The 23,828-nt window shown below is 43.1% G+C and overlaps 1 protein-coding gene across 1 annotated transcript in view; it reads left to right on the top strand.

Moving 5' to 3' along the window:
- Nucleotides 1-2,057: 2,057 nt before the first annotated feature.
- The window catches only part of LOC308483192 (cadherin-11-like), a gene marked incomplete at its 3' end in the record, with an annotated part of 86,649 nt that continues 64,878 nt past the window's right edge, over nucleotides 2,058-23,828 (top strand). Inside the window, exon 1 of the mRNA XM_081016780.1 lies at nucleotides 2,058-2,259. The remainder of the gene's footprint in view (nucleotides 2,260-23,828) is intronic.

Here is a 23,828-nt window from a genome sequence, read left to right as displayed (position 1 = left end):
TGCTGGAGATACGATTTAAACTAGAATACAAAGCAGGGAGGTGAGAGGAAGTCATGGAAACAAGTAAAAGGGAAAATGGTTGTAATGGTCTAATTTGATTTTTGTTATTTTTTACTGTGATTTTTTGTCTTTTTATTTCTTTTTTACTGTTTGTTTTTTGTAAGATGTGTGTGGTTTGTTTTTTCTATATTTTTTGTAACTTTAAAATTGGAATAAATATTCTTTAAAAAAAAAGAAAATAAGTAAATTCAAAAGTAGTGATGAAAAGATGGAATTGTTTTTAACTGTTTTTTCTCTTTTTTATTTTTATTTTTGTATTGTGTATTGTGTATTTTTCTTTTTACTGTTAAATTCTCTTTTACTGATGTGTTTCTTTTTATCTGAAACTTTAATAAATATCATTTAAAAATAATAATAATAATAATAATAATAATAATAATGGTGCTATTCATACCAGAAAGAGGAGAGAGATGTCTTCACCCAATTACCAGATTTGTTTAAGTTGTCATCAGTGCATACATTGTCATCAGCGCATGTGCAATGGCTGCCTGAAATGTACACACCTAGGCTTCACTGCAGCTTCTGTTTCCTAATCAGAAAATGGGAGCTGGTTTGAGGGAAAGTGCATCAAACAGGAACATTTCTCAAGAAATACTACGGTCTGTGGCTAGCATCATGTGTACTCAGCATCAAACACTAGTGGTGGGACCACACTGGAGCTGGAGTAAGCAATATTGTGCACGCAGCCTTCTGGAAAAGAAAACACTGCACTATCCTGGCTTTTCCTTTTTTTAAAATTTCTACTTCATCCCGTGTGAAGATGGAGGATGGTTGCTAAACTGCCAGTCGACATTTAACATGTGGGTGTGTTCTTTTTTGGGGGTGGGGTGGGGAGTCATAGCAACAGTGTCATGGAACATGCAATGGTTCCCATACTTAATATTCTGGAAGAGGTGACTCCTTCATGCTAGCCATCACCCCACTGAAGATTCATCTGCATGCTTTGGAGAGACCATTCTGTCCCATTTCCAAGAAAGCAGGAGACTAGAAACATACGATAATGCCAGCCAAGTTAGACCATTTGTCGTAACTCAAGGTTTGTCTACATGAGAGATAGGGAACCCTCAGCTCTTCAGGTGCTGTGGGACACTAGAAGCCCCAGCCCAATGGTCAATGGTCAGACCAATGGTGAGGGATGATGGGAGTTTTATTACCTCAGCAGTATTTGGTGGGCCACAGGTTCTCATTCTGGGTCTGCATGGACTGGAAGCGACTTTACAGAGTTTCAGTTGGGGGTCTTTTTCACCCCTGAAAAAGAGCTTTGAGATCTGAGACATTGAGCCTTGAATCTTCTGCCTACCATGCATGCACACTATATCACTGAATTAAATGGTCCATCTCATGCATTGTGAAGGTGGCTATTTGCAGGTTGGCGAGAGTGGGAGTTGCTTCTGAACGTGCACAGATTGCCTTACCCAGTGGAAACACCACCTCCATCCTTTGTGCATCTGGGCTTAGGATAGAGAAAAGGAGGCTTCCCAAAAAGGAGGAGAAAAGAAAAATGAGCAGGGCCTCCGCTCCCGCTTTGTAGTGTGGCCGAAGAGATCCTGATCCGCTCCTGCTTCTCCGTTGCTCTGTGGCAGAGCATCTGCTCAGCAAGCAGAAGGTCTCATGTCCAGTCCCCAGTATCTGTCAGTAAGGGTGAGAAGCTCCCCTGCCAGTAATCCCAGAGAGCCGCTTGTCAGTCAGTACATAGACCATTCCTCAGCCAGATGCACCAGCACTCTGACTGGGTACATAAAGCGTCCCATGTTCCTAAAGAGTGAGCATTTCCCCAAATGCAAAGAACACCTTTTCCCAGAGCCTGCACTGCCTTTTCAGGGAAGCCCCTTGCAAAGGGAAAGATCTGAGGCCTTGCCGTTCCTTTCTGCCAAAAGAGGACAAGTCAGAGCCTCTAGCTTTTCCTCTTCTTCATCCTGCCTGCCTCCACCCGCCCTCCTTCCCCCTCCCTGCTCTCTCCCCTCCCTCCCCCTTTGCCTCCCTCCTCTCTGTCTCTCTCACTCACTCACTCTCTCCTGTTTCTAATTCCTTCCACTAGCTCGAAGCCTCATTCAGCCGCCGTTGCCAGTGGAGTGGAATTGGCTGGGGATGCTGCTGCCGCTGCTCCTCCTGCGCCTCTAGTTGTGAATGGGACTTGCCTCGGCTCGCTTTCCTCTTGCCAGAGGTGACCCAGGGAGAAGCAGGCAGCCGGACTCGCAGGTAAGAGCTGACTCTCCGCCTGCCTCCGCCTGTCCTAGATGAATTTTTTTTTTGTGGGGGGGGGGACTTCTTATATTCTTAATTGGAGCGATGCTCTTTGCTGCATCCATGGATTTTTTTGGGGGGGGAGGGAGGAGGTTATCGGGAAAGGGCTGAGGGTGGATAGGGTGAAGATCTGCAAAGTGGAAGCTGCTGGAAAGAGGGGGTTTGATGGGGGCGCAGAGTTTCCTCTGCCATCGAGGCATCTGAGATTGCAGGGGCGGCGCGGGGAGGGGGGGCAAGGAAAGGATTTGGAAGCCCGGGGGTGGCTGGAAACTGACCTGAAGCCAAAGGCGAAGCTTGGAGGGCTGATCGTTGGTTTGTAGCTGGCGGCGGGGAGTGGGGGGGGGGGCGAGAAAGAAATTATGCACGCAGATCAGACACCTAGACAGGCAAGATCTCTGGGTTGTTTGGGCTCCTCTTATCTCTAGCTGGCTGTTAAAGTGCGTGGAGATAGAGCCAGATGGGTGTTGTTGTTTTTCCCCCAAGCAGAACCTCCGGAGCAGCCCAGCACCGCAGCTGGCTACCCTAGAGCAAAATGCCATAGCTGGCTTGCTGAGCATCAATTTGAGGCAATCAGATCAGTACAAATCGAGGCTCTGCGGGCAGGGGGACATTGCACAAGAAACGGCTACGGGAGTCTCACGGGTTCTCCTCTCCTTCAAATCTAGACAGCACCCCAACCTCAAATCTTTGAGGTTTTATCTCTCTCGTTATGTTTTGTGCAAACGTCTCTCATGTCTTTACAAATTCTTTACAAATATCGCTCTATCGCATGCATTGGCAAATGTTCTTTTTTTTGCGGGGGGGGGGAGATAAAGTGGGTCGATAGGAACTGTGATTAACTCTGGGTTACTTCTGGAGCCTTCGGCGGTGTTTTTTTTGGGGGGGGGTGGGCGGCGGCGGCAAGCAGTCGACTGTGTGTGTGTGTGTGTGTAGAAGAATTGTGGGGAAGGAGACCCCTTTCAAAACATTATCCCAGAGATTCCCTTTCAGAAGATGCATGGTTGTTACCAGAGAGAGTTTTTGTCGTTGTTTGTTTGGCCAGCCGCTCGCATCTTGCAGCAGCATTCACAAGGTACCCGTGGAGAGGGAGCGAGAGAGCGGTGATGTGGCTTGGCTGGAAAACCGTTATGCTCTTTGGCTGATGTATAGGTAATCTCAGCCCCAGGGAAGGTGAAATAAATCAGGCTTTGAGGCTGCCAGTCCATCTACATAACGGTCACTTTTTGAATAAGAACCCTCTTCCTGTGGAATCCTCCCCAGAGCCCATCTTACAATCTGACATCACCAGGCAAGCAACTTTACCTTTCTGGAGTGATGCCCATTTATCATCAGTGCCTTTAAATATTTATTGGGCCAGTACCCAAGCAGAGAGGTGCCAAGTTGGCACAGAGTAAGGAATGGGGGGATATCCTTTATTATATATATTTGGTACAGTTGCTTTTGCAAAATAACATAGAAAGGGCAGGTCTCAGTGATGTGACTGAGTTCTTTGCTCTGTGAGGACAAAGGAATCCCTTTAGCAAAATGCAGGTCAGTAGTTCAGGCGAAACAGCAACCTTTAATTTGGGAAAGGAGAACTAAGTGGTGTTTTTCTTCTTTCTCTTTCACATCCCCATGGCTCAGAGTTCAGCTAGGAAAGACATGATTCCTGTTGATTCATTTTGATGACACAATAAGAATTTCATGGGCCATTGACCCACTGTTAAGGAATCAAATAATTTTAATGGCTTAATAATGAAACTGCAAAGTAATAAGGCTGCAATAGACCTACTCAGGTAGGCTGAGCCATGAGCAGGAGAGGGATTTCTTCCTTGGCTTTTTGTGTACGTATTTTCTCCGCTTCATGTATCCACTTCTCTGGTTTAGAAGCTGTTTCGTCAGAGTTTGGAAAACATGCAATGCTCATTAGGAGGTAGATCTGAAACACTTGGCCTCTTCTCAGATTCAGTTAAGATTTGTCAACAAAGCAAGTTCTCTGCAATAATTAAGCCGAAGTTTGCCTTGGTGACTGCCACCTTTTGGGATTTCAGATGCAAGTTATGTCACTCTTAGGATTATTTCAAGCTCCAGAATATGATGGTGATGATGATAAAAGCTGTTTGCTTGCACGCCACGGTCCTGTAGCATTGCATCAGCACATTTCATGGTAAGGCAGTAAAGTAGAGCTTAATGCCTGGAAGAGTTCTTCTTTTGTTTCCAACCTCAGAAGGCTGTTTCAGCACATTTTAAAAGGTGCTGCACCCCAGGAAATGTAAAATTGACCACAGTTTGAAAACATTTTGCCTTGCTGCTTCTTGAGAACAAACAAAGTTAGAGAAGGAAGAATTTCAGTCTGCAGGCTTAAAAAAAACCAAACAAAGACCTCTATGCCCCCAAGAAAACCCGTATGATGGATGTTTCCTTGTTGCAGTTCTGCTTTATATAATTTATATTTAAAACCCAATCCTCTGATAATGCAACCAGAGGAAAAGGGTGATAGGGATGTGCTATTTATAGGCTTCTCGTCAGTTCTGACTTTGCAGAAAAGAAATGCACAAAGTTTGCACATTTGGGTGAGTTCATTAGCATAGGAACTATTACAATAAGCTCTGTCAAGAGCGAAGCAAAGAAATTCCCTTTGCAGTATTGATAGTTGATCTCTCATTGGTGGGTGGGGTGAGGTCTGTGGACAGATAATCTGACAAAGTGCAATGATTTACGTTGTGGAATTATATATGGAAGATGGGATGCATATAGAATGGTGACAGAGGATGGTGGTTCTTGGGATTTTTTCTTCACCTGATATCATGTATTTTACCCCATTTGTCTGACAAAGCATGATTAACATCAGCCTAATAGGAGGGGCTACTTCCTCGCTAATGAATCGTGTTTAGAGTCCAGGCAACTTAGGCTGCATTTTTATACACACTTCCCTGAGAAATAAGGCCCATCAAATCCAACGGGAATTACTTCTGATCAAATATACATAGAACTGCACTCTCACAAACAAATGCAGTTTGACCAAATAAGATAAATTAACTGGAGAGGATCCCCCCTCTTGTAAAACAGTTACACTCATTGTTGAATATGGATCTTGCAGAAAGAGGAACTTTGTAACTCAGCAACAAGATTTTGTGAAATTGCAACGGATTTGCAGATTTTTTTATTTATTAAAAAGAAACACATTTAAATTAAAACAAAAGAAAAGACCATGAAACAAATTTTTGTTTCTGGAAATGCTAAGAATTCAGGTGTTTTTTAAGAAACAAAAAACAAAAACCCAATTGTCTTCTATTTTCAAAACAAGTAAATGAATTGTATGTGGGGCACTTGACCCAAGAGCTTTTGACAAAGAAAATCATGTTTTCACCTAAACAAATGTCATTGGTTCTTTGGTCATTTAAGAAAAAAGAGCAACAGCCAGTCTGGTGTCAAATCAGATGCCTATGTACTGCTGTTAATTCACACTTCACACGACCTCTCTGGTGTTTATACCACTGAGCTTTAAAAATCCCACTGTTTGATCTTCTTTTACTTTTCATTTCCAGCCTCAGTGAACAATTCCTTTGGATGCCCATGGATTCCTGAGTGAGACAAACCCCCATAGGATTTTTAGTCTGCAATAATACAATGGATTAGTTGATCAATACTGGAGTGCCATAGCCAAATTAAAATGAAATGGATGAGTGTGTCTATCGGTGGGGCAAAATATCCCAAATTTAAACATTAAACTCTATTAAGGCTACAATCCTAAATAATGTTCTGGAAAGTAAGTCCCACCAAGCTCAGTGGAACTAACTTCTGGGTAAACATGTGATTTGTTTTATGTGATTTGATTTTGTTGTAAACTGTCCTGTGGCTTATGCAAAGGGTAGCATCTAGTTCATTCAAACAAACATGCATAGGATCAGGCTGTAAATGACAAAGGAAATACAGAAGCCTAAAAATTGTCAGACGCTACAATCCTATGCACACTGGGAGTGCTATCTATGGGGCTAGTTTCTGAGCAGGCATGCATAAGATTGCACTGTGAGAGTGACAGAGTCCTCATGATTTCATCAAGAATATTGTCCCTTGAAAGCAAATCTCCAGAAAGCATAGCAAAAAAACCAACACGTTTTACTTCCATGTACACCAAGGGTTAAAAGTTCTTTTAAATCTATTTTTTACTGTGCCTGCTTTGTTTATGAATCCTACTATAGTTGCTTTTAATAAAGGGCCTTGTGTTTTTGGAGGGTATTGCTAGACCTAGACCCTCCATGCCTTCAGGCGGTATTAGCAGGGAATCTGTAGCCCTGTCTATATTTAGCAATTTGTTTCCCTAAGAGCCGGGCCTTGTGTGCACTAGAGGGCGCTGGTGCTCTTCTGTATGTCCTTGCTTGTGGCCCATCTGCTTTTTAGGCAACTGAGAAAAGCTGTTTTGTTACCACTGGCATTGCTTGCCCTCTCAGGGGAGACGGAATTCAATCTCTCTGTGGTTCAGGCTAATGCTCAGGCAGTTTGTCAGGATTAACATCTTTCTAGTCGGTCTTTCTAGTGTTACCTTCAGCCGCATACTACCAGTTCTCTGCAAACTTCTGGAATTCTGTCACCCCAGATTCTCTGAAGAATGAAGAAGTAAGATCAGCCCCACAAATACCTTCAATCGTTTTTTCTCCTGCAGAGAAAGCATCTCCCCAAGCGTGGCTAGCTGTGAGGCTATCCTCTATGCTGCAGCCCAGGCCAGAGTCCCTGCATTAGTGATATAACTTTCCAGTTTTAAAAGGACCAGGTAATGGAGAATGGCAGTAGCTCAGTGGCAGAACTGGAGGGGTTTATGGAACTCAGTCTGTGACCTAGTCAGCCCAAAACCTTTGATATGTTTTGACACATATAGACAATGGGACTTACATATGATTTGGGTCCCACCATCTTGGAGCCCACTGAATGTACACTGCAAATGTTGAGCTATTAACAAACTGGAGCAGTAAAGGAACTCTGAACAATCTCCCCACAACACATAGGCACTTCCAGTTAAGAAATTCAGCTTCTCAAGTAAGCTGAAAGAATTTGGTGTAAGGGTTGAGCCAGCAATAAAACATACTCTCTGATGGTGGCTGCCCCATGATAAAGAACTGTATGGGATACAATCAACAGGATTTAGCTGGGGGAAAGGAGTGCAACTGATGCTGATTTAGTCACCTCACATTCTCCAAGGAGTGAAATGCAGCTTCTTTCAACTCCTGCAAAAGGGTTTATTGAAATACTTAATTGTTCTGGGAGGGATCCTGGGCTTCAATAGCAAAAAAAAAATCTGTGTGTATGGATTTTAGCAGGAAGGGTTAAGTAATCTAGTGGAGAAGCTGGGACTTACTACATGCAGAGCAGGTGCTCTACCACTGAGCTATGAGCCCTCCTCCCAGCTTGTTGCAAATGTAGGGAGTGGGCCCTGTAAATAAATGGGGGTGGTAGGGGTGGACGACAGTGAGGTCAGATCTGTGATGAAGTATCACTGTGAGGGATCCCTGTTTTCTTCTTCTTGGCACAACACTGAAATTCAGAAGTGGGCTAAAGTCTTTCACTGGCCACACTTCCTTGGTTGGGCCACCTGAAATGCTGACTTATTCATTCTGTACATTTAATGGCTCAATGCAATGTCAACTGGTGAGGTGTGTGCTTTAACTGTGTCACAGACCAAACACCGCAGGCACAGCTTTCAGGTCACCCAACATCAACTCAAAGGCAGTGTTTTATGTTGGGAGTTACACACACACACACACACACACACACACACACACAGCTTTATTGCAGTCCATAGACACAAAATGCTCAGTGTTGGGAGTCCACTTGCACACTGGGCCACAAGTCACCATGCCTGAAATATGAACAGATGTATGGCAGGATAGAGATACAGTTTTGCAGATGCAAGCCCATTTATTGTGGCAGAAGCTTTGGTGGACTTGAGGGCTGGCTTTGTCAAGATGGCAGTAAGAAAAACGAAATGAGAAATATGAATTATTATAAATAAGTTGCCTAGCAAACATGTGGGCTAATGTTCTAGACCTTTATTCCATTTTGTGATTGAAGGAGGCTCTGTGATCTGTGTGGGATGACCTCTTGCTCATTGTCAAGAAGATAATGTTTTGCATCAAATGTGCATATGCTAACAAGATTGATAGACAGTGCTATATTTCTAGGGGGGGAAAGAGGCGCCTGGACTTAACCGTGAATGCCTCACCTCCCTTGTTCTCTTATAATGGCAATGGTGCCCACAAGAGCAGTGCTTTTTTCTAAAAAAATGTTTAGGGGTACTCTTGTTTTGACTCAAGAAAATCACCATTTTATAGTTCAAATCAGGAAAAATAAATGCAATAAATGGACAAGTGCAAAAATTCACAAAATGTTTAGAGGTATGCGTACCCCTGCATCCCCCCAGAAAAAAACACTGCACAAGAGAGATGCCAGAACTTAGTTTCTGTGAGATCCGGCTAAAAAAAGCCCTGTGTAGATATTCACAAATAACTGTAATGGGGTATGGGGAAATCAATATAGCTCACCATAGTCTCCTGGTCAGCTGCAAACTTTTGATAGGAAACTTTAGTTCCTACTATCCCTTCTTAGAAGCTTTTATGTTTAGACTGGAATTCAGCTCCACAGCCATTCCAACAGAAGCTGCCCCTTGTAAAGTAACCCTAGGTCTGATTACAGACACAGGGCCAGTTTTCTAGGCTAGGCGGAGTCTATTCCTTGGGCTGTAAGAATTGCAGTTCAGCATCCAGAGTCCCTGACTTGAGGCCCACTCTTATAAGGCAGCCACTTCACCAGTGGTGGGGAGATTTTTTTTCAGACAGAAGGCCACATTTCTTTATGGGGAACCTTTCAAGGGCCACATTCCCATTGTGGGCAGAACCTAAGGGGAAAGTGGTTGGAATGATGGACGGGGCTCTCACTGGCCGCACAGAAGTGTCCATAAACCCACTCCAATAAGGCAAGCAATAGGTGTTTTCAGAGTTTAAGGACACATACCAGGTGGAAGAAATACTCCAGGAGGACACAGAGCAGGGCCAGTGAGTGGTGGGACCTGGGGAGAGGGCATGTTCAGGGACAGTCCCAAGGAACAGATTGGGCCACCATGCCTGAGATTTTCTACTGGCTTCTCTGTTTCCTGCAGCAAGATTGCTACCTAGTTTTAAAATCCAAGGGTAGAGGAAAGGGATGGGACCTCGAATAGTTCCAAAATATAGGTTTAAAAATAAAAATAAGAAAAAAATAATGCCAGTTATAAAAGGGCTAGGGAGATCGGCTTCAAGTTTCAAATATGTATAGTCAGCCCCACAGCTCAAAGCCTTTATGCATTTTGCAAGTAATTCTACTCTGCCTCCTTGGCAGCTTAATGTATTGTATATACCTGCATGCCTGGAAAGTCCAATTATATAGATATAATAGTTCTCCCCTGCCATTAAGCACAGGAGAAGAGAACCTTAAAGAGATGAAGCAGTGTATTTCAGGAATAAGGCATTTTTTAAGAATAGCAAAAATGATACTGAATTCTTCCATATTCTAATCATAATTAGAATTATTCTACTTAATTTAATCAGATTTATTCTAGTTAAGAACATGGCTACCTCTCTAGAATTTGTAGTTAATTTAATAGCTGCACCAAGGTACAGGCAAATCTGATCCAGCCATAGTAGCTGGGTTGAGCTCAAATAATATCGCTGCCCTACCTCCTCCATGTATAGGACTACGTTTTACACCAAAATAGATTTTTGAAATGGATGGTATTAAACATGCAATCTGCACGCTTGCGTATATGAGAAATTGCACTAATAGAAGTTTAATTTTCCGATCAAATTGGACCAGAAATGAGGCTTGCTGGAAATAATCAACTAGATAGTAGAAATGCGGATAAGGATACATACAAAAAGATGAGACAAAGGCCTTTGACTATGGCCAGAACTTTGAAAGCTGCTTTGCTGGCTGGAGGTTGAAAAGGAAACCTGTAATTGTTCCTTCCATGGTTTTCAGACCATCTTGTATTTCAAACACCTGCAACAGCTTGGCCCCAACCCATATTTCTTATAGGTGACATCAAACGTTAGTAATGCTCATAGTAGACCCACTGAGATCAATGATCTGAAGTAATAATGTATCTTTTATGAGAATGACTTAATGAATGGGTGAGGAACCTCAGGCCCAGGGACCGTGTGTGGCCCTCCAGATCTCTGTCTGGCCCTTGAAACTCTCCTAAGACCGCCCCACTCACTGATCTTGCTTTGCATTCTGGAGTGGTTTTGCCTGGCTGGAATGTGCCCCTGAATTCTAATATTATTCTAACAAGGCCTCTTGCTTGCCAGGATGAAATATATAGGGGTGTGTGAATGCAAACTTGTCTTCTGTACAAAAGTAAAATGTACACTAGTTCCTACTCCCACTTTCCCCTATGATCCTGCCCACCCGTGGCATGTGGTCCCAGGAAAGGACTGTGGCTCTCAGACTGACTGAATTGGATATCACTCTGTGTGCTTTTATATGTAGGAAGAAGAAATATGTTTTTTTTTTGGTGGGGGGTTAGTTTGGTTGGAGGAAGCATTGATTAGCAATAGCATGCTTCATTAACATCCCACTTTCTCAATCATTGTAATTGTGACTCTTCTCTTAAAATATAAAATAAAGTAGAAAAGGTTTCATCCCAACCTAATCAATCTAATGTGTTAACATTTGCATAATTTCCCCTTTAATGTTTTAAAAAGCAGCAGAGTGGGTTTTTAAAAATACATTGTGTGCGTAGACTATAATCAAAGTGTTGAAGAGTGCAAGGTTTACATTTATTATATATGGTGCTAAATTTTCCCTGTGAGTCTCAATGAGATGAACCTTCCCTTTTCTGTTCTGCCTACCTCATCTCATCATATGAACGGTAGATGTTTTCTCCAAACCTCAGGGTCTAGCATGATTGGCATCTGTTAATGCTATGAAGAAATAAGTTGCTAATAAAAATAAAATGTGGAAACCGAGCAAGTGCAGATCATCAGCCCTATTTTTTGTAAGAACATAGTAAGAGTTCTGGTGGATCAGACTGAAAGTATAGGCATAAGCGGCACCATTGAGAATGAGCCTGTTCAAGGTGGCTCCCCAATTAGGGAAGACTTCCCCCACAGAAATCTTCCTGGTGACAGCATGGTCTTCCTTTGGGCATGAGGCAAAAACAATTCCTCTTTATCCAGGCTTGTTATTATCTTAGGCCCCATCTGCACTATACATTTAAAGCACCATCATGCCATTTTTAATAGTCACAGCTTACCCCAAAAGAATTTTGAGGACTGTTGATTGTTCAGAGTGTTAAGAATGGTTAGGAAGCCCTTATTGCCCTGACAGAATAACAATTTCCTGAGTGGTTTAAAAATCAGGTTCCTCTTCCCAGGGAACTCTGGGAATTGCAGCTCTGTGAGGCGAAGAGGGTCTCCTAACACCTCAGCACTTTTAACAAGCCACAGTTCCTAGTATTCTTTGGGGGGGGGGCAAGAGAAGCTATGACTGTTAAAGTGGTAGAACAATGCTTTGGATGTCTGGTAGAGATGTGCCCATAGTTTCAGGAAACTGTACTTCACTCACCTGTCAATTCCCTTCATTTCCCCTTTTTATACAAGTAAGAATAAAACCAAAGGACCACATATATAAATTCCCTTGTCTAGCTTTCCTTACTAGGGACAAACTCTCTTTTTAAAAAGATAACAAGCACTTAACAAGACTTTAGGCAGACTTTTCCACTACAGTTAAGTAAAATGCAAAATCTTGATAATATCTGTCCTGGATGAAAGTGCTACATGTACAGATCAGCATAATCCATCCATGGGCCTGGGTGCCCGAAGTCTGCAGATAATCACAAATCCAGCAAGAGTCCAAGATTTGCTATTTGCATTTGTGTATTAGTGAAGATATACATAAGAACACTGAACTTTAGTTAGCCTTCTCCCTCTCTCACTGCTTTTTAGAGAAATTGAAAAACTGCCTGCTGTGTCTTTCAAATTGCCAGCCAAAGAACAGTATAATGTGTTCCAAGCACACATGGGTAAATTCCTGGTACCCGGTCTACTGCAGTGATAGTTAACAAATGGAATCTCCTGTTCCTTTTGAACTCCAGCTCTTTTCATCCTTGACCATTGGCCATGCTGGTTGGGGCCGATGGAAGTCCAACAACATCTGGAGAGCCACAGGTTCTCCCTGTCTGCTCTAAAGGCATCTGATGTAGCACAGAATAGGTCAAATAAATATATTACTAAATAGGTACAATGTATCTGAATGTTGCAGTTTGTCCCAGACTCTGTATGATTGTTTCTAACTTGTCACCCTGAGGTATTAAGAATTGGTTCTACTGAGGCTGTTATTTTGTATTGCTTCATATTTTAACTTTTCTTTAATGGTTTGTCGATGGCAACAAACATTTGGTTAACTGGCAATTTGCTGAAGCTAAGCAGGTCCAAATGAAGGCTAGGTCCTGGATGAAATAATTACGTGTATATTGTTTTGAAGTTCATCGTGAAATAAAAACAAATTATAAGCATATAATAAATTTTAATCTATATATAGAGAGATTCATGCATTTATTGTGCATCCTGCCTTCAAGATGTACATGATTTATCCCCTTTAACCCTCACAAGAATCCTGTAACTGTAGTACAGTAGCTTTAGCTGAGAGTAAGGAAATAAATGGCCCGTGGTCACCTAATCTATTTCCTAGCCAAGCAGGCAGCTCCACCCAATCTAGTCCAGCAACCATCCAGTCCAGTCATCTCCTCCTTGTGGGTTTCAAATAGGCCATCAAGAGAATACGATGCTGGACTAGATGGGCCTTTAGCTTGATCCAACAGGGCTCTGCTTATATTCTTATTCACACACTCCGTAGACAATTCTGAAGAGAGGGATGTGTGTTTGGGATCTGCAGTTTTACCCATGCTCAAATGGTTTCCCAATGTGGCACTCACAAGATTTGTACATTTTGTTCAGTCGTCCTTCTTTTGGTTGAAATAATTGAAATCCCTTCTAGGCATCTTGCTGTCACAAATGTACGGTGCACTTAGAAGTGGGCATTTATGATTCTTGACAGCGTAATGGTGTATGAAAGAAATGGAGGAGGACTGCAGTCAGTTTTTCAAATATAATTTAGTGGGTAAGAACAAGATTTGTTTTGTTGTGTATGCACCTTTTTGCGGTTGTTTTGTTTTCCTCCCTCTTCGATTTACATGGATGAGAGTGCTTGGATGGGGTGCTCCTTGGAGTGGAAAAGGGTGTGATTAAGAAGAAACGGGGGGGGGGGGACACCCAAAACTATTTTATGCTTCCTTTCCCACCAAACAAGAAGATGACTGAGAACACCATTTTACAGGCTTAAGTTGCAATCCTAAACCCACTTTCCTAGAAGTAAGCCCCATTGAATTTAATAGGGCTTAGTTATTAGTAGACACACTTAAGATTGCACTGTTAGTTTTATTGTGATGAGAAAGTTCTGGTTTCTCTTATAGCTGTTTCTTTAAAAATAACTTGGCAAGTTGAGGGGACTGTCTCCCATGCAGCATTCTCTCAAACTGTCCTAATTTGCCAGGTACAGTCTGGATTTTAGGGTAAAAATCAAAGTAGATATTGTGTTAAACGCAAACTCGCATTTGATATGAAGATTAGTGTTGTTTTTTTTAAATGCAAATAATATATCAGAGGGTTATGACAAATATTGGGATCACAGCAGATGCGGATCCTCCATGATGGCTCCTTCTCTATGGCTGGCTCTCGCCAGTTCAGGATTTAAAGGAGGGTTTTAAACCTTATTTGGTTCCCATGGCTCTTATTTGAATGTTTTATTGTATCTGCTACAACTGGAGTTTTTGTGGCATTTTAAGATGTATCAGGGCAGGAGTCACCAATGTGCTGCCCTCCAGATTCTGTTGGACTCCAACTCCCATCAGCCTCAGCCAATACAACAAACAACATCAGGAGGGCACCCCATTGCCTTACCCATCCATTATGCCAATTCTTGTTAATTTTTCATTTATTGTTTTATAATATTTGTCTTCGTGTTTTGTATTGTGGTTTTACATATGATGCACTGCTCCCTGACATATTTTTGAAGACCAGTTTTTTTTAAAAAAAATAGTTATAGCTTTCTTCTCCTGCTGTTCTTCTAACAAAAAATGTTCCTCTGAAGGTGATGTTTGCACCAGGTGGTAATTCCCTATTGGCTTTATTTGGGGCAATTTGCAATCAGCACCATAGCAGAGATAATAGGGTTAAATTGCCCCTCTTGATCACATGAACACTAGGGCACTGTGCAAAGCACTAACCTGCCATTCCATGCCCTGCAGCCGTTGAGGTATATTTAGAAGCATTGATAACGTATTATAGGCAGCGGTGGAGCAAGCCGATTGGGCGCCTGGGGCAGCACATGTGCCCTATGGCCGGGGCAGGGCGAGCCAGGGCAGGACGCTCCATGGGGCCTCCAGGAGTCTGCCTGCCTCCTCCCACTACGGCTAAGGGGGAAGCGGCAGGCGGACCGTTTGAGAGCTTGGAGCCTGTGTGCACCCAAGCCACTGTGTCTCTCCCAGGAGAGATGCATGGCTCAGGCGTGCTGCAGGCCTCACGGTGAGTGCTGCCTGGCATTTTGTCACCCCCCCCCTCAGTGGTGACACTCAGGGCAGACCACCACTATCATAACCCCCTTCCTCCACCCCTGATTATGAGGCAATTGTGTGTGTGTTCCCACTTCAGGTATATCTTTAGCACCCCAAAACAAGCATTCCCTTCACTTTTAAATGATTGCAGTGTGTTGCACGCTAAAGAAATCCAATAGATAAATAATGCAGAGCTTCCAGCAATAGATAAATAGTGCAATGTAGAATAGTGTGTGTGTTTGGAAGGGAGAGGGTTTCATGTAGTAATCTGTGGGCTCAGAATCAGAGTGTTACATGCATGTCTCTATTTTCAGTTGCAAAATGCTGGAGGGTTGGAATAAGCAGTACTGAAATACTAGTCTTTAGTCTTGAAACAACAGCAAACTTTACAGCTCCTAGCTGTTTCTTCAAACCAGCCAGCTCAAAGCTGTGTTCAGAGATGCCATTTAAGCAATGCAATCCAACAGGTGATTATTCCTCCTCTGTTGCCATTCTTCCCATATAGATAGATTATACACACAGCAGTTAATACTCTCAAAATATTATTGGCTGAATCTTTCTTTCTTTCTTTCTTTCTTTCTTTCTTTCTTTCTTTCTTTCTTTCTTTCTCTTCTCCTTCTCCCCCTCCACTTCACTCATACACATTGTTTTGACCTCTCTTTGTAAAAGAAAACAAAGCACAAATATTTACCTTTCTCCTTTCTTTACTTGGGGTATTAAATACTCTAGCATACCTACCCACTTAGAATAACACTTCATGCATTGAATAAAGATTATGCAACCACAAAGATGGTAGATTTTAAATTCAGTCTTCTCACACACTTGGTCTTTCTGCCAAGACTGAACACTTCAAAATGGCTTCCTTTAGCACCCCAGAGGCATATGGTGAGTGACAGACATTCCAAAGGGTTGGAATAACCATTGGCCCTGAAAGAGTATTGATCATGAGCCTATTGTCTGCCATAAAGTTCAGAGCTAAGAAAAGGAATGCTGGATAAGGCAATGCAGCAGCCCATTTCTCTGTCCACATTTAGTTATAATCTTTACCAATGAAAATAGATATGCCCTTTTTCCATTACAATTTCCTCCCCTTCTAGAAGGCTGCAAGCCTCTGAAATTATCTAGCAACTTCTCCGTGCTCTCTCTCATTTGTCCCAGGCAAGCCCACTCCTTTTCAAAAAGCTTCTGGGATCTTTCCAGCAATGCCATAGTTTAGAAATAATGTGGCAGGAAGAAACGCAGAATACAGGGGCTTTGAGGCAGATGATATCTACTAAATCTAACCAGGAGGTTTGAGTTTATAGAGCCTGCATTTCTAAGCAAGCCTGAAAGGCTTGGCGTGATTTCAGCTCCTCCAAACTGAGCTCTGAACAAGCTTTTATGAACTAAGCCTTAAGGTGAAACAAGCTTTACTGAACTGAGCTTTCCAAGAGAATTATGTTGTTTTTACCATCTCCTGCTATTACATTTCATAAATAAAATGGTGACCCAAGAATGTTCTTCCATTTCTTTGGTTTGAAAATAGCACCATAATTGCATTGCAAGTGGATCCAAAAGAGAATGAACTGTCTGGTCATTTCTAATTTAAAACTAACAATAAGGCTATGGAATTACCTCTTGAATTCCAAAGTGTGTCTACCTATATAAAATGGAAGGAAACTTAATTTCTCCACCATTTTTTTTTAAGTCTACACTATTGCTTCAGTAGATACTATATTGCATTTATTTCTATTGAGAATGCACCAATTTGCTTTTGCTGGTGGTGAAGCACCTGGAGTGATTGTCTGATCTTCCCCAATGTCACAGAGGGGTGAGACAGGCTCTGACTAGCATTGGATAAACTGCTGAGATTCTGGAAGGGGATTTGTTTATACTATGCTAGACAATTTGGCCATCCACCCAGTCCATATTTCTTCAACCTGGTGCCCTCTAGATCTTTTGAAATACAACCCCCATCTGCCACATGCAGCATTGCTAATGTTCATGGGAGTCACGGTCCCACACATCTGGAGGGCACAAGTTTGGGGAAGGCTGTTCTAGCCCAATGGTGCCTACTCTGGGTAGCAGAAGCGCTCTAGTCAGAGGGTAATCAACTAATACTAAATCATTTTAAAATAGTAGAAGCCAGGGACTGAAACTAGGACCATTTATATGTAAAGCAGATGTTCAACAGCTAGGCTATGGCTCCTTCTCTAGATGATGATTCTGGCATTGCTAACTTGTTTTACTGGAACAGGGAAAAGAATAGCAGCAATAATGGTACATGAGGTTGGGCAGAGTCAGTTTCCCAACACTGGTGGTGCTGATGATTGCCTGGACAGGGCTGGGATAGGGCAGCAATGAGGTTTGGGACCTGTGGTTGCAACATCTGCAGCTCTGGCTTAGCAGTGTTGTTCATGCCTTTGTGACCATGTGGCCAGACCTTGCCACTGCTCCAGCCCAGACCTGTTCAGAAAAGCAGCAAGGATGCTTGTGTTGGGATGGAAGACAGCTCCAGCTCAGCACATGCACCACTATTGGATGAATGCCAATGGGAAGACACACCAGCTCCTCTCTACAATTGGAGCTGCTGGGAATTAAATCTGGGATCTTCTGCATGCAAATCCTGAGCTCCACAGCTAGGTTATGGCTTATCCCCATAGAATTAGTTCAGACACACAATATCCTATGGAAGGAGAGGTAATATACAGTGATGGTCAAAAAGAAAATGCAACACACTGAGTGTTCTAAGCCAGGTGTGCTGAATAAACGGGTGCAGGAGGAATAGAGTAATAGGGAGGAAAGTGAATGTGAATAGACAGAAAACAAGAGTCCTTAAGACAGCTGAGGATCATAAATTCAGTCAGAGGGATCCTTGTAGACTATCTAATCCAATTGCTTGATGTAATAGAGCCAGACCTAAAGCATCCCCAAGCGATGGTTGTGCAGTCCCTGGTTGAATACCTGTAGTGATACCCACCACCACCCTTCTAAATAATTGGGTCAGTTGTCAAACTGAAAAGATGGAGACAATATTGACTGTGAGTCCTGGGGTACCTGTTCCCTTCCTTGCAGGCCTTTTCCCACATGGGCTGGGAGGGAGGGGCGATGACTGACTCCAGCTACAAAAGCTGAAGCTGCAGAACAGACTGTTGGGCTGGGGTATTGTTTAGGGAGGGTTGTTGCTGTTGTTATTTGTGTATCTTTAGTTTTAGATCTTATGATTTATGTGGGAATTGTTCAGTTTGGTTGTGTACTTTTTGAAGCGTTTTATTTAATGTTTATATAATTTGCGATGTTTGTAACTATCTAAATACCTTTATTTTGTAAGCCACCTTGAGTTAAAAATGGAGAGGCGGCATATAAATAAAATGATGAAACTGCTCTTTGGGGAGAGCCTACAGCTCAGTGGTAGGGCATCTGCATTGCATGTCGAAGGTCCCAGTTTCATTCCCCAGCATAGAAGCCAACTCCTGGGGGCCGTGGGTGCTTGGTCACCCACAACAATATAAGTGTGTAGGCTGGGCACCCACAAAGTCAATGAGAAAAACCAGCAGAAGGCAGTGGTGCTGCTTCCAACTCTGCCCTTTGCAGCCAGCCAGTGAGCACTGGTGGAGGAAGAGGGGGCAGGGGGGCGCACCACCCCTAGCACCACGATCTTGGTGGGGTACCATCGTGGCTGCCCCCCCCCCCCGTGCTGGGTGCCACGCCCCCTAGGATGCGTGCCAGCCATACCCCGTCTGCTCTCTGCCACTGCCAGCAAGGCACCCTTTTCAGGGAGGGGGGCTCAGACACAGAGGCAGAGCCCCTCTCCACAGAAAGAGGTGCCTTGCTGGCTGTGGAGAGGAGGAAGAAGAGGAGCAGCTACCACCGGCCTCCACAACACGGACTTGCAACATCCATACATGCCTGCACATAGTGCATGTGCCATCACATGCAGACGTGTGTGATGTTGCATGGAGAGCTGCTGCAAGTCAGTGTAGGCAGTACTGAGCTAGATGGACCAATGGCTTGAGTTAGTGTAAGGCAGCTTCTGATGTCCTTATCATCTAGCAATTTCCTAACATTCAACCAAAATCCAACTTAAGCCCATTAGATGCTGCTCTGGGCTCTAGAGCAACAGAGATCAGGGGAGTGCCCAGATGTACTACCTCCTATCCCAATTAGAAATAACCCGATATTTATTTATTTTTTGGCCTCTCTAGTTGCTAAATGTCTGTGGGTGAAAAGACCAAGAGTTTAATCTAAGGCTGTAATTGAGAAGCGGAATGACTTAACAGGCTGCATCCTGTAATGTGACAGATAACAGGAACTAATTGCAAAGATCGAGCGATGGTCATTTAAATATTTTAGAGCTGCAGTATGTGCAAATGTGCTCTTGGATTCAAACATACACAGCTCTTTTCTTTAAGCAAGTGCTGCTGACTTAAAGGGATGCTGTCATCTTGAAAATGATTATATCTGAAAATGGTGTACTTACTGTTGCTATTGATTAATATAACTGAAGGATGTTAGAAAAATCTATTTTCCACAGGCTGTTTATTTTGTAGCATAGCCACTCTTTATGGTATTACACTGTTAGCCTGGAGCTGATCTATTTATTCCTGAAGTATGGATGTTCTCAAAAAACCCTCAGCCATGCGGTAGCTGCTTAAAGTTGTGCAACTGACAGTCGTATCTCATGGGGATATGGCATTCCATAACCACTGGTCACACAGTTAAGCCCCAAATTCTAATATGTCTGCAACTAGAAGAAAACAGGAGGGTCTCCTAACAATGTAGCTGGCAGTGCCACCACACAACCAGCTGTCCATGTGGAACAGATATAGCAAGGCAGGGAACCTTGGATCTGGGGGCCTGCTCCATGACACCCTTGGGTGCTTTTCCCTAGATGGACTTTGTCTTTAAACTGTGATTGTGTCTATTGCCTGCATGGATGAAGGAGATCTCTCTCTGCCTTTGTGTGTGTACATGCGCAAACACCTCAGACTTTTGCATGGCTGGAATGCCACCTATGGCACAAAGATAAGAGCCACATCTGTTGCTTCACCCACTTCTACCTCTGATCCTGCCTACCTTAAAAAGAGAATTAGACACATTCATGGGACAGAGGGATATCAATGACTACTAGCCATGATGGCTATGATCTGCCTCCACAATTGGAAGCAGCAGGGCTTCTGGATACCTGATGCTGGAAACCACAGAAGGGGAGATCACTCTTGTGCCCAAATTCTGCTTGCAGGTGTCCCACAGGCATCTGGTTGGCCACTGTGAGAACAGGATGCTGGACTAGATGGGACACTGGCCTGATCCAGAAAGCTCCTCTTATGCTCTGATGCTGAAAACAAACCATGGCCACAAAATGCAGCTGCAAAATTTGGTTTCCTGAGCCGGGTCTTACTGACTCTGCAAGATGTTCTTGGTTCCCTCCTCACCGCCTTTGTTTTTGAAATTTACCGTTGTCACAAACAGATTGGGAGCACATTTCACATGGCTGCCTGACCTGCATTCACTGAAGCACAGCAAATCTAAGCGAGCTTGTGAGTCCAGAGACAGCACCATTAAAATAAAAAAAGATACCCCACAAATGCCAAAGCTGTTGTTAGCTGCTGCTTGCTGGTGTTGCTTGATCGGAGAACACAAAACAACTCTTCCATCTGTGTCACTAGATTGAGAAGACAGAGCATCCCTTGTTTGCCCATAGCCATTTATATGAAATCTAATTGTGTGCTGCGAAGACTGTATATGAATTGTCCTACAAAGATCTGCAGCGCTTCGTTTAGTTACATGACATTTCATTTCTCTGTGTTCCTCCAGAATAAGCATTGCAAGCCATATCCTTGATCCTCCTCTGATTTAAAACCAACAGCTCCCTGAAAACCTATTAAATGCTGAAGATTGGTATGTTTCCTGAATTGAAACAGGATAAAGGCAGAATCAATGCTTACATCAGGAGTCTGTTCAGGCCTGCTAGCCTGCATATTTCCTTTGGAATTGAAAGTTAATCCCTAAAGGAAACTATCAACTGACTTACCATATCTTATTTGTATCATGATATCCTGAACCAGGTGGCTGATTTAAAACAACAAGAAGCTTCCCAATTGTGTGTGCAGTACCTCCATAACTTGTTAGGGCATAGTTTGGTGATAGAATGACCGCTCTCCCATCTACTGGGGGGCGCCCTTTGCATGGCCATGAGCAGCACCCCGATCCCTGAGACAAATTCCTGGTCCGCCTCCTCACGTCACAGCCCTTTGAGGTTCCCACCAAACTACTGTTCTAATGAACCTATCTGTGGCGGGGGGGAGGCAGAGCTATTTGCATAGAATGTCTGCTTTGCAAAAGGAAAGAACAAGGTTCAATCCCAGGCATCTTCAGATAACGCTGAGGATGCCCTGCTGTCTTCTGCTCTTAACTGCTCATCACAAATTGTAACTTTGGCACAAACTGTAACCTGCACATAACACTCCCCAAAGACTTTGCTTACCTTTCATGTGCAATTAGCTCAAGGGTGAGGAAGCTGTGACCCTCTAGACATTGTACTACAGCTACCAACTTCTTGACTGCTCCGTGTGGGTTGGGATTAAGGAGAGTTGGAGTCCAACAACATCTGGAGAGCCACAGGTTCCCCAGCAGTGAACTAAGTGCTCCTGGTTTTGATTTTTAAGAAGTGTCCTTCTGCATTTCCATTTGCAAACAATGCCAAAAATAAATAAAATAATAATAATAATAATAATAATAATAATAATATGCAACAAGCTTAGATCTAATGCTGTCATCTTCTGAAGAAGGGAAGCTCTCATAGCCTCTTGGGGATCTTGACAGTGGCAGCTGCCAGGAAGGTTAATGAAGAAGATTTGAATTATTTATGCACGAATATTAAAGAGGTATTAAACCCGAGGAGATGTCAGAAGAATGCCTATTGCTGAATGATCAAGATAAAGCCTTTCCAGCATTTTCCATTATGTGCCGCATAATTACTAAAACCTGAGCTGATCCTCAGGCACATTTATTTTATTTTATTTTTATTTAGTTCATATACTGGGGAACTTCTGAAGCCTAAACTGTTGGCAAGGCATAAGGGTGTGCTGTATCTTCAAAGTAAATTCACCAAAGGTCTGAAGTAGCAGTGATCTTGTCCTCTAAAGTTTGATATGGGACACATGGACTAACGTCTTGATCAAGACAGGACAACTTATTTACAACATGAACCTAAATATTTGCATTGGTGTCTATATCTGAACAGCTAGATAAGCATTCCTTCCAATATTTTTGGGTGCAGGAAGTCTTCAGTCTGGACCATTGAGTATCATTGTCAAGTTTGAGTAAGAAACAGTCTAGAGGTAAAAAAAAGACTCTGTGTCATGCCTTTTCAATATCTTCCTTCGGGCAATTTCTGCAACATTTTCATCATTTCATCATCCTGTTTGGTGGTGGGACAGAAGTCAGGGCCTCTAATTGTAACTTATCAGGCCAGCTCATTTGGGAAGAACTATCTTGGTCCTAAACTGTATAAGACAAGGGGTGTTGTTGGACTCCACTTTCCATCATTCCTGTCCTGTGCCTATGCTGGATAGAGCTTATGGAAGTGGAGTTGAATGATATTCAGAGGACCGCAGGTTCCCCTGATACAGGGCTTATTGGTAAGGACGAACACCTTGAACAGAGCTCAGAAACTAATTGGAAGCAAGTGCAGTTGATGAAAGGATGGTATAACAAGACCTGAGATGTGCACACCAGAAAAAAACATTCTGGTTGCTGTGTTTTGCACCAGCTGCAGTTTTCGAATGCACTTTAAGAGCAGCCCTGAGTTCAGAGAGAGTGGAGAGCAACTTGATTATATGTTAGCTCCTCTGATCTGCCAATATTAAGGACGCACGAACAAGAGATTTCGGGCAATCATATCTCAGTCTCTTCTTGCCACCCACAAAACAGACGTTACAGCCGGCTCTCTTGCACTTTTCTGTTGTGTTTGAACATGCTTTATTACGCCCGATCAATTACTCCCGATCAATCCCACACTGAAGGTGCTCACTGCCATTCTCCTGCATCATCAATTGAGTTAGCCAAGAAGAAGGAGAGAGCAGGAAGGGGGGGGTGAGGAGATGAGGACTGGTGCTGAAGCAGTGAGCAAGTGTGTGAGACAAAGGCACTGAACAAAAACATTTTGGGGGAAATATTTCTATCCCCCTCAAAAATTGCTATAAGACACCTGGAAACAGGCTGACTGTTATTTCCTGCCCTGAAGTCTGGGCTTGTTTATCTTCCTCTGCACCACCCAGCTATATAGGACAGAATAGAGGAACTGGATAGGGGATGTAGCTAGTTCAGCAAGGATGTTAACTAATTGAAAAAAAAACAAAAAACTTATCTAGCTGAGAATTAACCATATGAATGCCAAATCATAGAATCACAGAATCATAGAGTTGGAAGAGACCACAAGGGCCATCGAGTCCAACCCCCTGCCAAGCAGGAAACACCATCAGAGTACTCCTGACATATGGTTGTCAAGCCTCTACTTAAAGACCTCCAAAGAAGGAGACTCCACCACACTCCTTGGCAGCAAATTCCACTGTCAAACAGCTCTTACTGTCAGGAAGTTCTTCCTAATGTTTAGGTGGAATCTTCTTTCTTGTAGTTTGGATCCATTGCTCCGTGTCCGCTTCTCTGGAGCAGCAGAAAACAACCTTTCTCCCTCCTCTATGTGACATCCTTTTATATATTTGAACATGGCTATCATATCACCCCTTAACCTCCTCTTCTCCAGGCTAAACATGCCCAGCTCCCTTAGCCGTTCCTCATAAGGCATCGTTTCCAGGCCTTTGACCATTTTGGTTGCCCTCCTCTGGACACGTTCACAATACTTTCACAATCATGGTGTGTGTGTGTATGTGTGTAATGGAAGGTGAGTGGTTTGGGTGCCTTT

This window comes from Podarcis pityusensis, assembly GCF_964106645.2.
Source record: "Podarcis pityusensis genome assembly, chromosome: 8".
NCBI classification, from domain to species: domain Eukaryota; kingdom Metazoa; phylum Chordata; class Lepidosauria; order Squamata; family Lacertidae; genus Podarcis; species Podarcis pityusensis.
The sequence above is the reverse complement of the archived record's forward strand: the minus strand, read 5'-3'. Positions and strand labels throughout refer to the sequence as shown.